The 15,246-nt window shown below is 42.4% G+C and overlaps 1 pseudogene; it reads right to left on the bottom strand.

Annotated features, from left to right (window-relative positions):
- Positions 1-624: 624 nt before the first annotated feature.
- Positions 625-2,560, bottom strand: LOC139025126 (muscarinic acetylcholine receptor M2-like; annotated as a pseudogene).
- Between the last annotated feature and the right edge of the window lie 12,686 nt (positions 2,561-15,246).

The following is a 15,246-nucleotide window of genomic DNA, read 5'->3' as shown; positions in this document are numbered from 1 at the left end:
TTAGAGAAATAAGGTTTTAGTGGTTATGGAACATTGCTGGGATTTTTTATTTCCACTCATTAAACATGGGACCAACACTTCACATGTTGCGTTTCTATTTTTGTTCAGTGTGTATTTACAGGTCTATTTGTACAGCAGTGGAGGCTGCTGAGGGGAGAACGGATCATGATAATGTCTGGAATAGAGCGAAATGAATGGCATCAAACACATAGAAAGCCTGTTTTTGGTGTTCTTTCTCAGAAACCTCATTTATACTTACAAAGGGGAAGATCTATAACCATGTGTCATAGTACTGTAGCAACACATTACCAACAAACCTTTAGTATCTGAAAAGTGCAGAAACAGCTCTGAACAAACGTCTGCCACTGCACCTGTGTAACAAACAGCAAACAAGCGCTGGACAATAATCAATCACAAGATGTAAGACAGAATCACCCAGACACACCCGAGACATACCTTAGAGTAGACATACCCAATACATACTATAGATAGCCATTATGTAAACAGAGTTTGGCCACAATGTTGGAACCAAACATTTCATGATCATAGCATTTTAATTTGGAACCAAATCATAGAAAACCACCACCACCAACTCCACCTTAGATAGATACACCAGTTGTTTTTCATTCACAAAAAGTGCTCCCCTCTTCCATCTTCCGTGTTTCTTCTGCCCTCCTTCAGCCCCCTGTGCAGATCTAAAATGACTGGATAGATGTAAACGATAGCTATAAGTACTTTCAGGACATTTACTATACAGTCCTGAGTGAATGAAGACAGCAGCTTCTCTGCACTAAACCCTGACCACCTGGTCCTCATGACCTCATTGTGTTGTGCTTATGTTCCTGTACTGGCGAAGCAGCAGCTGTCTGAAGGTGTTCTTGAAGGTGGTGTTGCACAGGGCGTAACAGGCTGGGTTGATGGGTTGACATAGCACAGCCAGTAGCCGATGGTCCACAGCGAGTTGGGGATTCAGCTGGAGCAGAAGGTGTTGATGAGCCCCATCACATTGTAGGGTATCCACATGGCCACGAACGCCACCAGGATGGCCATGATGGTGCAGGTCATCTTCTCCCGGGACGGACGGCCCTTCCTCTTAGTCTTTCTCTTGGGGCTCTGCTTGGAGTTCCTGGTCACCTGGAGACAGAAAAGTGTTAGAGGTTTAACCAGGATGCATGCATTTTTTCATGTTGATACATTTTCATACATTTCATATCAGTCACCTTTAACAGTGTCCGTGTCACCAGGCTATGTTTCTCTGCGGCAGGGGTGGTCTGTGTAGCTGTGAGTGATTGTATATGTTTCTCCTTCAGGCTGGGTGTTACTTCTGATACAGGAGAGTTTGGGGCCACAGCCTGTGACCTGGTTTTGAGAGCAACACTACGTCTGTCTGGGTTTGGCCTCACTGTTTGGCACCTTCTGTGATAGGCCAGGCTCTTCTCTTTGACTGGATGATGATGCAAGGTTACTGACTGTTGTGGTAGAGCTTTCTCTGTCTGGCCCTTCCCCTCTGCAGGGCCTCCTGCCATTGTACTCTTCATCCCCACCCTCCTCCTCCTACTCCCCAGTCACAGTGCAGTCATTGGGCTCAGCCCTGCACCCATCCTCATGGCACCTGGAGATGCGCCAGTAGAGTCCGATCCTGATGGCCACGGGCAGGTAGAAAGCAGCGATGGCCGTGTTGAACGTCATTGTCACTTTGGAGAAGGACATCACCCAGGTCACTACGATCATCATCCCTGCCATAAAGGTTCCGCACCGGATAGTTGAGAGGCTTGGTGATGCAGAAGTAGCGGTCGAAGCTGATGTTGAGGAGGTTCATAACACTGCCGTTGCTGAACACGTAATCAATGGCCAACCACAGGTCGCACACAACCGGGCCTAAGGGCCAGTGTCCAATCCCGATGTAGATGGTGTAGAGGTTCATGGAGCACAGGCCAATGATGAGGTCAGCACAGGCCAGGCTGAACAGGAAATAGGTGTTGACAGTCTGGAGGTTCCCACTGACTTTCATGAAAGAGCATACTGTACATGAGAATATTAGAACATAGAGTACTGTCAAATAATACAATAATATGTGTAGACCCAGGAGTTTTTCCTGACCGTACGATCTGACCAAGGCTATGACTAAAGCCCAGATTTTCCTGGTCAGGTCACATGGTCAGGAATAACTCCTGACCCTAAAATGTGGCATGCGTTTTGCCAATATCTTTGCATCACAACACTAAAGAATAACAGGTTTCCAGTTTTTTTGTTGTAATGGATATTGGCTATTTGCCTCCTGTTTTTGTAATATCAAAAGGTGACATTTTCAACTATTGGAGAGACAACCTGTATCATACACATATAAATAATGAAAACAATTAAGTGATGGATCTTTATTCCAAACCTTTATGGAGAGCATAACCAGGATGTTGCCAATGACGGTGACGAGACTGAGTGACCCAGCCCCCAGGATGATGAGGACAATCCCTAACGTCTTATAGGGACTCCCAGAGAAGAGACTACTGCTTCCATTGTCTGAGCTGAGGTTGGAGTAATTGGTGAAGTTGAGCATCTCCATATTGTCTGGTCTTGGTTTTTATTTTCAATTATGCTTCTGCCAGTCTCAGAACATTATGATACACCTGGAAATGACAAAGATGAAATATGTTTTCATAAGAGATTCTCCATTAAGCATTCTTTTTAGTCCGGGACAAGGCGTAATCTTGGACCAGGAAACCAAAATGTATCCCTAAATGTATTAAGTCAAAGCATGAGTGCATCTCTTTCAGTGTGTGTGTGCACATTTTCTCTGTATTCCTCACAATCCTTATGATACTGTACTCGGTTCCTTTGTAGTTTACAACACCAGCTTCCTGACTGGTAGTGGAGAGAGCAGGTGTGTGTTTGTGTGAGTCAGTGTTCCTTAACTCAGGTGGGAAAAAATGGTTAGATGAGCAAATACAGGTCCTTTCCCATAGCTGCAGGGTTTAGAAATACACACAGTAGTGTCCTATTTACCCAAATCAATATGCAGTATCACCCTAGACATTTTAGGACAGGTATGAAGGATTATTGTTTTGTATCCCAAACAGAATTGGCAGTTTCACCAAATAAGGATTCAATCTTTAAGTAACTTCATCGAGCTACACAATCAATTTCAGTCATGTTGGGATGATTTGGAAACATATAGAAATACATTTTGTAATTTAGGTGAACTATCACTTTAATGCTCTTCTGCAATACCATGGCCTACTTGTACTGTATTTGGCTCATCTTTGCTATGAATATAAGGGCACAAGGCGAGACCCAGATGCAGACACAGGAGGTCCAAGATGTTTATTAACAAGCTACACAAGACAGGCAAAAGGTCAAAACCAGTTCAGAGTTCCAGAGGTACAAAATGGCACGCAAGCTCGAGGTCAGGGCAGGCAGAATGGTCAGGCAGGCGGGAATGGAGTCAAGAAAAACAGGCAAAGGTCAAAACCAGGAGGACAAGTAAAGAGAATAGAAAAAGCAGGAGCACAGGAAAAAACACACTGGTTGTCTTGAACATACAAGGCGAACTGGCAAAAGAGACAGGACACACAGGGATAAATACACAAGGAAAAATAAGCGACACCTGGAAGGGGTGGAGACAATCACAAGGACAGGTGAAACAGATCAGGGCGTGACAATGAATGCATTTTTATCTGTATTTTTACCCTCCTGGCTCTTTGGTGACATGAATGTACTCACTAGGATAGGATGTGACCTGACAGGTCAAGTGTCAACACATAATTAGGTCATCCTCACCTCTAAGAGAGATCGTTTCCATTTCCTGGTTTGCCTGGAAACATACAAGGTGACATTTAAGCAGAAAGCTAATCTGGGTATTAAAGCCAAGTTAAGAATTTCAAGTTGTTTCCCTTAATCCTATAGGTGTAACGAATTTCCTCTTCGTCTGAGGAGGAGTAGCAAGGATCGGACCAATGTGCAGCGTGGTAAGTGTCCATAATGAGATATTTAATAAATCAACAGAAGACTGAACAAAATAACAAAAGTACAAACAAACAACCGAAACAGTCCCGTATGGTGCAAACACTGAAACGGAAAATAACCACCCACAACACACAATGGAAAACAGGCTACCTAAATATGGCTCCCAATCAGAGACAACGATAAACAGCTGCCTCTGACTGGGAACCACACCAGGCCAAACACATAGAAAACAAACAACCTAGAAAAAAGAACATAGACTGCCCACCCCAACTCACGCCCTGACCAACCTAACACAAAGACATAAAAAATAAACTAAGGTCAGAACGTYACAATAGGCATGTAGAAGTCATTTCCTCAACACTTTCCTGGCCCTCAACACAGAATTGTTTCTGAGGTAAAATTGGAATTTGACTCAGGCAAAACTTGGAACCCAGAACCAAATCTTCTGTCTGCAGAGGTTGGAACTGGTTCAGGGAACAGAACTGAAAACCAGAAAATAAATACTTTTTTTTGAAAGAAGAATAAAAACTGAGAATAAAAGTTATCTATACTGTCCCGGAACAGAACTGCTATTTTAAAAGCATGGGAACCGGTTAATAATGTTATTTTACATTCCGGGATTTTTTTCTCTCCAGTTCTACAACAAAACACAACAAAGCACCTATGCAAAGCCCTCCATCTGTCATTCAGAAACGTATTCCAGTGTCTGCCTGCAGAAAATCTTTGCCAGTATGTGTGTGTAGGCTATCTGCCCCTCCATCCTAGGAAAAGGGTGATACCTAGTCAGTTGTCAAACTGAAATGTATCTTCCACATTTAACCTAACCCTTCTGAAACAGAGAGGTGTGGAGGGCTGCCTTAATCGACATCCACGGCACCCGGGTAACAGTGGGTTAAAACCTCTTAAGGATCAGACCCTTTTTTTAAATTTTCACCTAAAATGACATACCCAAAACTAACTGGATCTGGTAAAAAAAACAATACAAACAAAAAACATGCATTTTCTATAAAAAAAAAAAATTCATCATCTTTGAAATGCAAGAGAAAGGCCATAATATAATATTGCAGTTTAGGCGCAATTTAGATTTTGTGTGTGTGCAAAGTTTCAGATTGATCCAGTGAAGCATTGCAACACTGGACAATATTTTGTATCAAGTCTGCCCAAATGTGCCAAATTGGTCAATTGATACATTTTCAAGTACATAACTATAGAGGACATACAAAAAATATGGCAATACAAAATTTAAGTTTACACACTCTCAGGAACGTCATACATGATGGATCATTGGCTTGTACACTAACTTTCACACATCTAGATGGTCGGGCGTGGTGGGTGTGGAGCCAGAAACAGCAGGGCTTCAAACTGTAGAACCCAGTTCCTACATTTAAATATAAAAATTGATTTTATGAAACAGAACTATGGGACATTTTATCTCTGGGACCCTCAGGATGACAAATCAGAGCAAGATTATTGAATGTAAGTACATTATTTACCGTCAGAGGTGAATGTATCAAATCAGTTGTCACAAAGTGTTATACAGATACCCAGCCTAAAACCCCAAAGAGTAAGCAATGCAGAAGCACAGGGGCTAGGAAAAATTCCTTACAAAGATAGGAACCTAGGAAGAAACCTAGAGAGGAACCAGGCTCKGAGGGGTGGCCAGTCCTCTTCAAATGTTCATACTGTAGATGACCAGCAGTGTCAAATAATAACCACGGTGGTTATAGACGCTAGGGGTCAGATTTTTTGAATTTTTTAAAATAACGTTCCCAAGGTAAACTGACTATTTCTCAGGTCCAGATCGTAGAATATGCATATAATTTACAGATTAGGATAGAAAACACTCCAAAGTTTCCAAAACAGTCAAAATATTGCCTGTGAGTACAACAAAACTGATTCTGCAGGCTAAAACCTGAGAAAATCTAACCCGGGAGGTGATTTTTTTAAATTTTTAATCTGTGTTTCCTGGCCCGTCTTTCTTCCATTTAAAGGGGTATCAACCAGATTCCTTTTCCAATGGCTTCCTCAGGCTGTGACCAGGCTTTAAACATAGTTTCAGGCTTTTATTTTGAAAAATGAGGGAGATTTTTCAAAACTAGTCAGGTGTCCTCTGATTAGTTCCTGCGCGCAAGAGGGGTAGCTCTCCATTTTCTTTTTCTCTCTTATTGAATAGGTTACGGTCCGGTTGAATTATTATCGATTATGTTTGTTAAAAACAACCTGAGGATTGATTATAAAAAACATTTGACATGTTTCTACGACCATTACGGATACTTTTTGGAATTTTCGTCGAACGGAACGAGGCTTTGGTTTTCTGAACATAACATTTTTTGTTATAAAAGTAATATTTATCGAACAAACAGAACATTTATTGTATAACTGGGAGTCTCGTGAGTGCAAACATCCAAAGATTATCAAAGGTAAGCGATTCATTTTATTGCTTTTCTGACTTTCGTGACCATGCTAATTTGGGGCTAGCTGTTCTAGCATTGATTGATACACTCACAAAAGCTTGGATTTCTTTCGCTGTAAAGCATATTTTCAAAATCTGACACGATAGGTGGATTAACAACAAGCTAAACTGTGTTTTGGTATATTTCACTTGTGATTGCATGATTATAAATATTTTTTATAATATCTTGCGCCCTGCAATTCAGCGGTTGTTTATGAAAATGATCCCGTAAAAGGGATCCGTAGCGCAGAGAAGTTATAGACATCGCAGCAGTTCAACACCTCAGGAGTAAATGTCAGATGGTTTTTCATAGCTGAGCATTCAGGGGTTGAGAGAGAGAGAGACCCTAAGTTCTCTCTGATCCAGTCTTGGCTAATCTCTAGCTGACTGAGTGCACTAACCCCAACACTCTCCTTCTTTTGTCTGACAGTAAAAAAGAACATACCTTGGTTTCCAGGTATAGCATTTCCCTATGACAAAAACAAACACCACAACTACATTTTGAAAATGGAAGAAGACCACTGAAATAGCTGTTAAGTGACAACAACTGAAACATTACTCAGACAGAGATGTGATTACCTGATCTGTCCTGATAAAAAAATAATTGGAAAGTCCCTCAGGAGAGAGTAAGTATCATTGCCCATAAGCTAGTCCATTATAATACGTGACAACATCGTAGCTGACAGAAGCTTCCTTCCTGCTCAGTCAGAGACCTGACTGTGTGGTGCAAGGACAACGTGATCAAGACAAAGGAGATGATTGTGGACTACAGGAAAAGGAGGACCGAGCACGCCCCCATTATCATTGACGGGGCTGTAGTTGAGCAGGTTGAGAGCATCAAGTTCCTTGGTGTCCATATCACCAACAAACTAACATGGTCCAAGCACACCAAGACAGTCGTGAAGAGGGCGCGACAGAACCTATTCCCCCTCAGGAGACTGAAAAGATTTGGCATGGGTCATCAGATCCTCAAAAGGTTCTACAGCTGCACCATCGAGAGCATCCTGACTGGTTGCATCACTGCCTGGTATGGCAACTGCTCGGCCTCCGACCACAAGGCACTACAGAGGGAGGTACGAACGGCCCAGTACATCACCGGGTCCAAGCTTCCTGCCATCCAGGACCTCTATACCTGGCGGTGTCAGAGGAAAGCCCTAAAAATTGTCAAAGACTCCAGCCACCCTAGTCATAGGCTGTTCTCTCTGCTACCGCACTACAAGCGGTACCGGAGCGCCAAGTCTAGGTCCAAGATGCTTCTAAACAGCTTCTACCCCAAAGCCATAAGACTCCTGAACATCTAGTCAAATGGCTACCCAGACTATTTGCAGTGCCTCCCCCTTCCCCCACCCCCTCTTTACACCCCTGCTACTCTCTGTTGTCATCTATGCATAGTCACTTCAATAACTCTACCTACATGTACATACTACCTCAACTAACCGGTGCCCCCGCACATTGACTCTGTATCGGTACCCCCGTATATAATCTCGCTATTGTTATTTTACTGCTGCTCTTTAATTACTTCTTACTTTTATCTCTTATTCTTATCCATATTTTTCTGAAACTGCATTACTGATTAGGGGCTCGTAAGTAAGCATTTCACTGTACGGTCTGTTGTAGTCGGCGCATGTGACAAATAGAATTTGATTTGATTTGATTTTGAATTAGCCGTTTAAACAGTACTTTTTTGGAAGAAAAGTCTCCATTTTTGCCATAGCCCTCATTGGCGTCCATGTGATTTAAACATGAGCCTGGCCGAGGTGTCGGACTCGACGACATTCACTATCCAATTGGAGCGCTGCAATTGGTTGCCCAAAATTATGGGGCAGGGCTAAGCAAAGGATAAATTAGCTGCCTGAGTGGCAAACACCTTCATCTATGAAGGGTGGGGATAGGGGTCAGACCAACGTCAGAAAAATTGTTAACATTATGCAATAATAATGTACATGTACAGTGCATTTGGAAAGTATTCAGAGCCCTTGACTTTTTCCACATTTTGATACGTTACAACTTTATTCTAAAATGGATACAAATATTTTTTTCCCCTCGTCAATCTACACACAATACCCCATAAATACAAAGTGAAAGGTGATTTTAGATTATTTTTGCAAATGTATTAAAAATTCAAAACAAAAATACCTTATTTACATAAGTATTCAGACCCTTTGCTATGAGACTTGAAATTGAGCTCAGGTGCATCCTGTTTCCATTGATCATCCTTGAGATGTTTCTACAACTTGGTTGGAGTCCAACTGTGGTAAATTCAATTGATTGGACATGATTTGGAAAGGCACAAACCTGTCTATATAAGCTCCAACAGTTGACAGTGGATGTCAGAGCATAAACCATGCCATGAAGTCGAAGGAATTGTCTGTAGAGCTCAGAGACAGGATTATGTCGAGGCACAGATCTGTGGAAGGGTACCAAAAAATGTCTGCAGCATTGAACATCCCCAGGAACACAGTGGCCTCCATCATTCTTAAATGGAAGAATTTTGGAACCACCAAGAGTCTTCCTAGAGCTGGCCGCCCGGCCAAACTGAGCAATTGGGGAGAAGGGCCTTGGTCAGGGAGGTGACCAAGAACCCGATGGTCACTCTGACAGAGCTCCAGTTTCTCTGTGGAGATGGGAGAACCTCTGATGAAACCAAGATTAAACTCTTTGGCCTGAATGCCAAGCGTCACATCTGGAGGAAACCTGGATCCATGCCTACGGTGAAGCATGGTGGTGGCAGCATCATGCTGTGGGGGTGTTCTTCAGCGGCCGGGACTGGGAAACTAGTCAGGCTTGAGGGAAAGATGAACTGAGCAAAGTACAGAAAGATCCTTGATGAAAACCTGCTCCAGAGCACTCAATACCTCAGACTGGGGCAACGGTTCACCTTCCAACAGGACAACGACCCTGAGCACACAGCCAAGACAATGCAGGAGTGGCTTCAGGACAAGTCTCTGAATGTCCTTGAGTGGCCCAGCCAGAGCCCGGACTTGAACCCAATCGAACATCTCTGGAGAGATCTGAAAATAGCTGAGCTGCGACGCTCCCCATCCAACCTGACAGAGCTTGAGAGTGTCTGCAGAGAAGAATGGGAGAAACTCCCCAAATACATGTGTGCCAAGCTTGTAGCGTCACACCCAAGAAGACTCGATGCTGTGATCACTGCCAAAAGTGCTTCAACAAAGTACTCAGTAAAGGGTCTGAATAATTATGTAAATGTGATATTTCAGTTTTCAATTTTTATAAATGTGTTAATATTTATAAAAACCTGTTTTTGCTTTGTCATTATGAGGTATTGTGTATAGATTGATGAAGGAAAAAAACGATTTAATACATTTTAGAATAAGGCTGTAACGTAATAGAATGTGGAACAAGGGGTCTGAATACTTTCCAAATGCACTGTATTTCTATGGGTCAGACAAAGCTCCTCCTCCCTCCCTTATACCACATACACCTGTAGCCCCTCACACAAAGACCCTCTGATTCAAACATAACAGCATTCTAGCAGATACCCATAGACTTCCAGTCATTGTGCTAACGTTAGTTAGCATTGGCTCGCAAAACTACCTCTATAGTCCTTCATTCTGGACACAGAGACATAAAAATGCTATCCACAAGTTCATCTGACTCTGCAGAAGTAGATAAAGGACATCAGTGCCAAAATCCCGAAGTATCTCTTTAAAGCTCCTATACTGCTAATTGTCATGGAGGGCATCTGGAGAGTAGAAACAAAACACTTAATTGACAGGCCCACTACCTTAGCTAGTATGATCTGATTCAACAGCTGCTTTCCCCAACAGCTGGTTCCGGTAATGTGCTAGTTTGACTGGCAGTCCTGCTGAGTTGGTTTTGAGGGAAGACTTCTCTCCTCACTGAGACTCTGAGCAGGACTCTGTGTGCTGCTACATTCTGTCCCACCATGTTACAGAGAATGACAAGGGGGCACTGGAACACAGTTAGTATGTCAAATGACATGACTGGGAACGTGTGAGTGTGTGTGCATGTTTGTGTGACATCTCCTGTTCAGTCTACCTAACGCAAGTTACTCTGTTTTTCCATTGAGGGCTTGGATCACATTTCTTCCTCTATCTGCACAGGTAGTTGCAAATAAACAATGAGACATTATTATTATTAAGTCCAATAAAGTTGCCACCATGTGTTGGGAAGTCTGTGCAACACTTGGAGGGGTGGGACATTTCACATCTCTGTGTGCTCTGCAGCTCTGGTGTAGAAGTGTAATAGAGTGTGGTGAAAACAAACGTGACTTTGCCTTCTGCATCACAGAGCCAGCAGGAGAGCCAGAAACAACTTTCCAACACTAGATTCTACCAAACACTGTACACACAGGCAGAAAGAGAGTCTGCCTGTCTGAGCCAGGACAGCCTGGAGGGAATACGAGAGTTAATATGAGAACATTAGGAAACATAATCAGATCTACCATGTACAATTCCCAGGGAGGTCCATAGAAAATCTAATGTAGCTGTTAAACACACACACAGTACAGCATGGGAGATTCTTAGGGAGAAACCAGACAAAGGAATCCAAGGTTATACTTTGGAGACTGGATATGGACAAGATCGGTCTCCGACAGTGCACTAGTAAATAAAAAAATGATGTTAAGAAAATATTTCATGACTCAAAGATTCAAAGCTAAGCTCGCTCAGAGATGTAATACTAAATGCTATGTGATGTCATCTCAAGTTAATAGACCTAGCTGATTATTGAGTTGAGGCCGTCAGTGAAAAGCATCTAAAATGTGTGAAGATAATATATTGAGTATAATTTCAAATGTTGAGACAAGAAGAAGGGGAGGGGTGTGTAGCAAAGATATGGGAATCTCTCCAGAATGCATGCACTCAGCTCTCCAGACTGTTCTGCCTCCTGCCAATTCTTGTACATTCATTGTTTCATCGTGTGAATTGTTTGCCCTTTGGATTGTTTCTTTTAWAAATTCCCCATTACATACAGTTGAAGTCGGAAGTTTACATACACTTAGGTTGGAGTCATTAAAACTCGTTTTTCAACCACTCCACAAATTTTTTGTTAACAATCTCTAGTTTTGGCACGTCGGTTAGGACATGTACTTAATGCATGATACAAGTCATTTTTCAAACAATTGTTTACAGACAGATTATTTCACTTATAATTCACTGTATCACAATTCCAGTGGGTCAGACGTTTACATACACTAAGTTGACTGTGCCTTTTAAACAGCTTGGAAAATTCCCAAAAATTATGTCATGGCTTTAGAAGCTTCTGATAGGCTAATTGACATCATTTGAGTCAATTGGAGGTGTACCTGAGGATGTATTTCAAGGCCTACCTTCAAACTCAGTGCCTATTTGCTTGACATCATGGGAAAATCAAAACATACCAGCCAAGACCTCAGGAAAAAAAATGTAGACCTCCACAAGTCTGGTTCATCCTTGGGAGCAATTTCCAAATGCCTGAAGGTACCACGTTCATCTGTACAAACAATAGTACGCAAGTATAAACACCATGGGACCACGCAGCCGTCATACCGCTCAGGAAGGAGACGCGTTCTGTCTCCTAGAGATGAACGTACTGTGGTGCGAAAAGTGCAAATCAATCCCAGAACAACAGCAAAGGACCTTCTGAAGATGCTGGAGGAAACAGGTACAAAAGTACCTATATCCGCAGTAAGACGAGTCCTATATCGACATAACCTGAAAGGCCACCCAGCAAGGAAGAAGCAACTGCTCCAAAACCGCCATAAAAAAGCCAGACTACGGTTTGCAACTGCACATGGGGACAAAGATCGTACTTTTTGGAGAAATGTCCTCTGGTCTGATGAAACAAAAATAGAACTGTTTGGCCATAATGACCATTGTTATGTTTGGAGGAAAAAGTGGGATGCTTGCAAGCCGAAGAACACCATCCCAATCGTTAAGCACAGGGGTGGCAGCATCATTTTGTGGGGTTGCTTTGCTGCAGGAGGGACTGATGCACTTCACAAAATAGATGGCATCACGAGGGAGGACAATTATGTGGATATATTGAAGCACATCTCAAGACATCAGTCAGGAAGTTAAAGCTTGGTCGCAAATGTGTCTTCCAAATGGACAATGACCCAAAGCATACTTAAAAAAAGTTGTGGCAAAATGGCTTAAGGACAAGAACGTCAACGTCAAAGCCCTGACCTCAATCCTATAGAAAACTTGTGGGCAGAACTGAAAAAATGTGTGCGAGCAAGGAGGCCTTCAAACCTGACTCAGTTACACCAGCTCTGTCAGGAGGAATGGGCCGAAATTCACCCAACTTATTGTGGGAAGCTTGTGGAAGGCTTCCCAAAACGTATGACCCAAGTTTAACAATTTAAAGGCAATGCTACCAAATACTAATTGAGTGACCCACTGGGAATGTGATGGAAGAAATAAAAGCTGAAATAAATCATTCTCTCTACTATTATTCTGACATTTCACATTCTTAAAATAAAGTGGTGATCCTAACTGACCTAAGACAGGGAATATTTACTAGGATTAAATGTCAGTAATTGTGAAAAACTGAGTTTAAATGTATTTGGCTCAGGTGTATGTAAACTTCGGTACAGCTTTTGAAGCATAAGGAAGGACCTTGTCTTTCATATCAGCGAGAAATCTTTTTTTTATTTTTTTTACGAAAGGTTAAATTGATACACATCTTGATAGGGTTAGCGTTTCCACAAGGCCAAATCTCCATGTGACAGCACTTGTTTACGGAAGACAAAACTACCTGTGCTAATTAGATATCTAGCATGCTCCAAACACCTGTGTTTAAGCGTAACTAGGGAAGTGTAGAGGAAGTCGTTTTGTTGGATTGAGGCACCTATAGCCATATGGATCAGTGCAAAACTGCTACAGTAAGTATATTTTTTACTTGAAGGATTCTTTCTCGCTGATGAAAAATGAGGGCCATATGTTTCAAAAGCCATATTGCCATGAAGCCTCTTCCAGAAAGCATTATTTGTGGTATGTGCATGGGGATTCTTCAAAGTAGCCACCCTTTGCCTTGGTAACAGCTTTGCACACTCTTGGCATTCTCTCAACCAGCTTCTTAATGTATTTGAGCCAATCAGTTGTGTTGTGACAAGGTAGGGGTGGTATACAGAATATAGCCCTATTTGGTAAAAGACCAAGTCCATATTACGGAAAGAACAGCTCAAATAAGCAAAAATAAATGACAGCGCATCATTACTTTAAGACATGAAAGTCAGTCAATCCGGAAAATTTCAAGAACTTTGAAAGTGCAGTCACAAAAACCATCAAGCGTATGATGAAACTGGCTCCCATGAGGACCGCTACAGGAAAGGAAGACCTAGTGTTACCTCTGAATGGTCGGGGACCAAAAAAAGTTTAATGAGAAGCCAGCCTGGATTTTGGAGTCACTCCTATCAAAACCCATTGAGAGCATACGTCATTGACAGAAAAACTTGAATTGTTGTGTTGTTGTCCTCCGCTGGCTAGCTAGCTAGCTAAAATTGGCACTTTCCTAAATTAGCCATGGATGGAGATAGGGATTTATACTTGTGGTTTTAGTAAATTCTCTGTCCTGGCCAATGATTATAACAGCGATTCAGATCCAACCATTAATTCATACATTGTTGTGCCACTGGCCTAAAAGGATGGAAGTTCAATACGTAGCTAGATGTAGAAGGCTAATGTTAATTAGCTAACATTGCCCATGAATGGAAGTTAGGGTAGCGAGCAAGCTTTTAAGCCAGGTAGCCTAGGACAACAAAAAATACAAGCGTGTACTGTGTGACAGCGTGATAGACCATTTTGTCAACATTAAAGAGAAGAGGATGGCATTTGCGTTTCTCTACAAGTAGGGTGAGTCAGCATGTTTTTCCACTTGCACGAATGCGCACGCACACACACGCACACAGAAATCAGAACCATGGACAGCCACATCATATTTAGCATACGTTGATTTAGCTTACGTTGTTTTTGGTATATTTGAGTTGTTACTGTATTAGACTAAGCGGTGGTGATTTGATGATGTTCAAATGTTGAAGTTGAAATGGTGCTGGAATAGTGGAGGCAGCTACTGTTTTCTTTGCGACAAATCAATAGTTATTTAGTGGTCCGAAATAGGATATATAACCTATAATAAGATATATACACTACATGACCAAAAGTATGTGGACACCTGCTCGTCGAACATCTCATTCCAAAATCATGGGCATTAATATGGAGTTGGTCCCCTCTTTGCTGCCAGAACAGCCTCCACTCTTCTGGTAAGGTTTTCCACTAGATGTTGGAACATTGCTGGGGGGCTTCCATTCTGCCACAAGCATTAGTGAGGTTGGGAACTGATGTTGGGCGATTAGGCCTGGCTCGCAGTTGGCATTCCAATTCATCCCAAAGGCGTTCAATGGGGTTGAGGTCAGGGCTCTGTGCAGGCCAGTCAAGTTCTTGCACACCGATCTCAACAAACCATTTCCGTATGGACCTCACTTTGTGCACGGGGGCATTGTCATGCTGAAACAGGAAAGGGCCTTCCCCAAACTGTTGCCACAAAGTTGGAAGCACAGAATTGTCTACAATTTGATTGTATGCTGTAGCATTAAGATTTCCCTTCACTGTAACTAATGGGCCTAGCCTAAACCATGAAAAACAGCCCCAGACCACACTATGCATTGGCGCAGGTAGCGTTCTCCTGGTATCTGTCAAACCCAATTTTGTCCATCGGACTGCCAGATGGTGAAGCGTGATTCATCACTCCAGAGAACGTGTTTCCACTGCTCCAGAATCAAATGGCGGTGAGCTTTACACCACTCCAGCCGACACTTGGCATTGCGCATGGTTAACTTCAGGCTAATGTGCTGCTGCTCGGCCATGAAA

This window comes from Salvelinus sp. IW2-2015, linkage group LG4q.1:29 (genome assembly GCF_002910315.2).
Source record: "Salvelinus sp. IW2-2015 linkage group LG4q.1:29, ASM291031v2, whole genome shotgun sequence".
Taxonomy (NCBI): Eukaryota; Metazoa; Chordata; class Actinopteri; order Salmoniformes; family Salmonidae; genus Salvelinus; species Salvelinus sp. IW2-2015.
The sequence above is the reverse complement of the archived record's forward strand: the minus strand, read 5'-3'. Positions and strand labels throughout refer to the sequence as shown.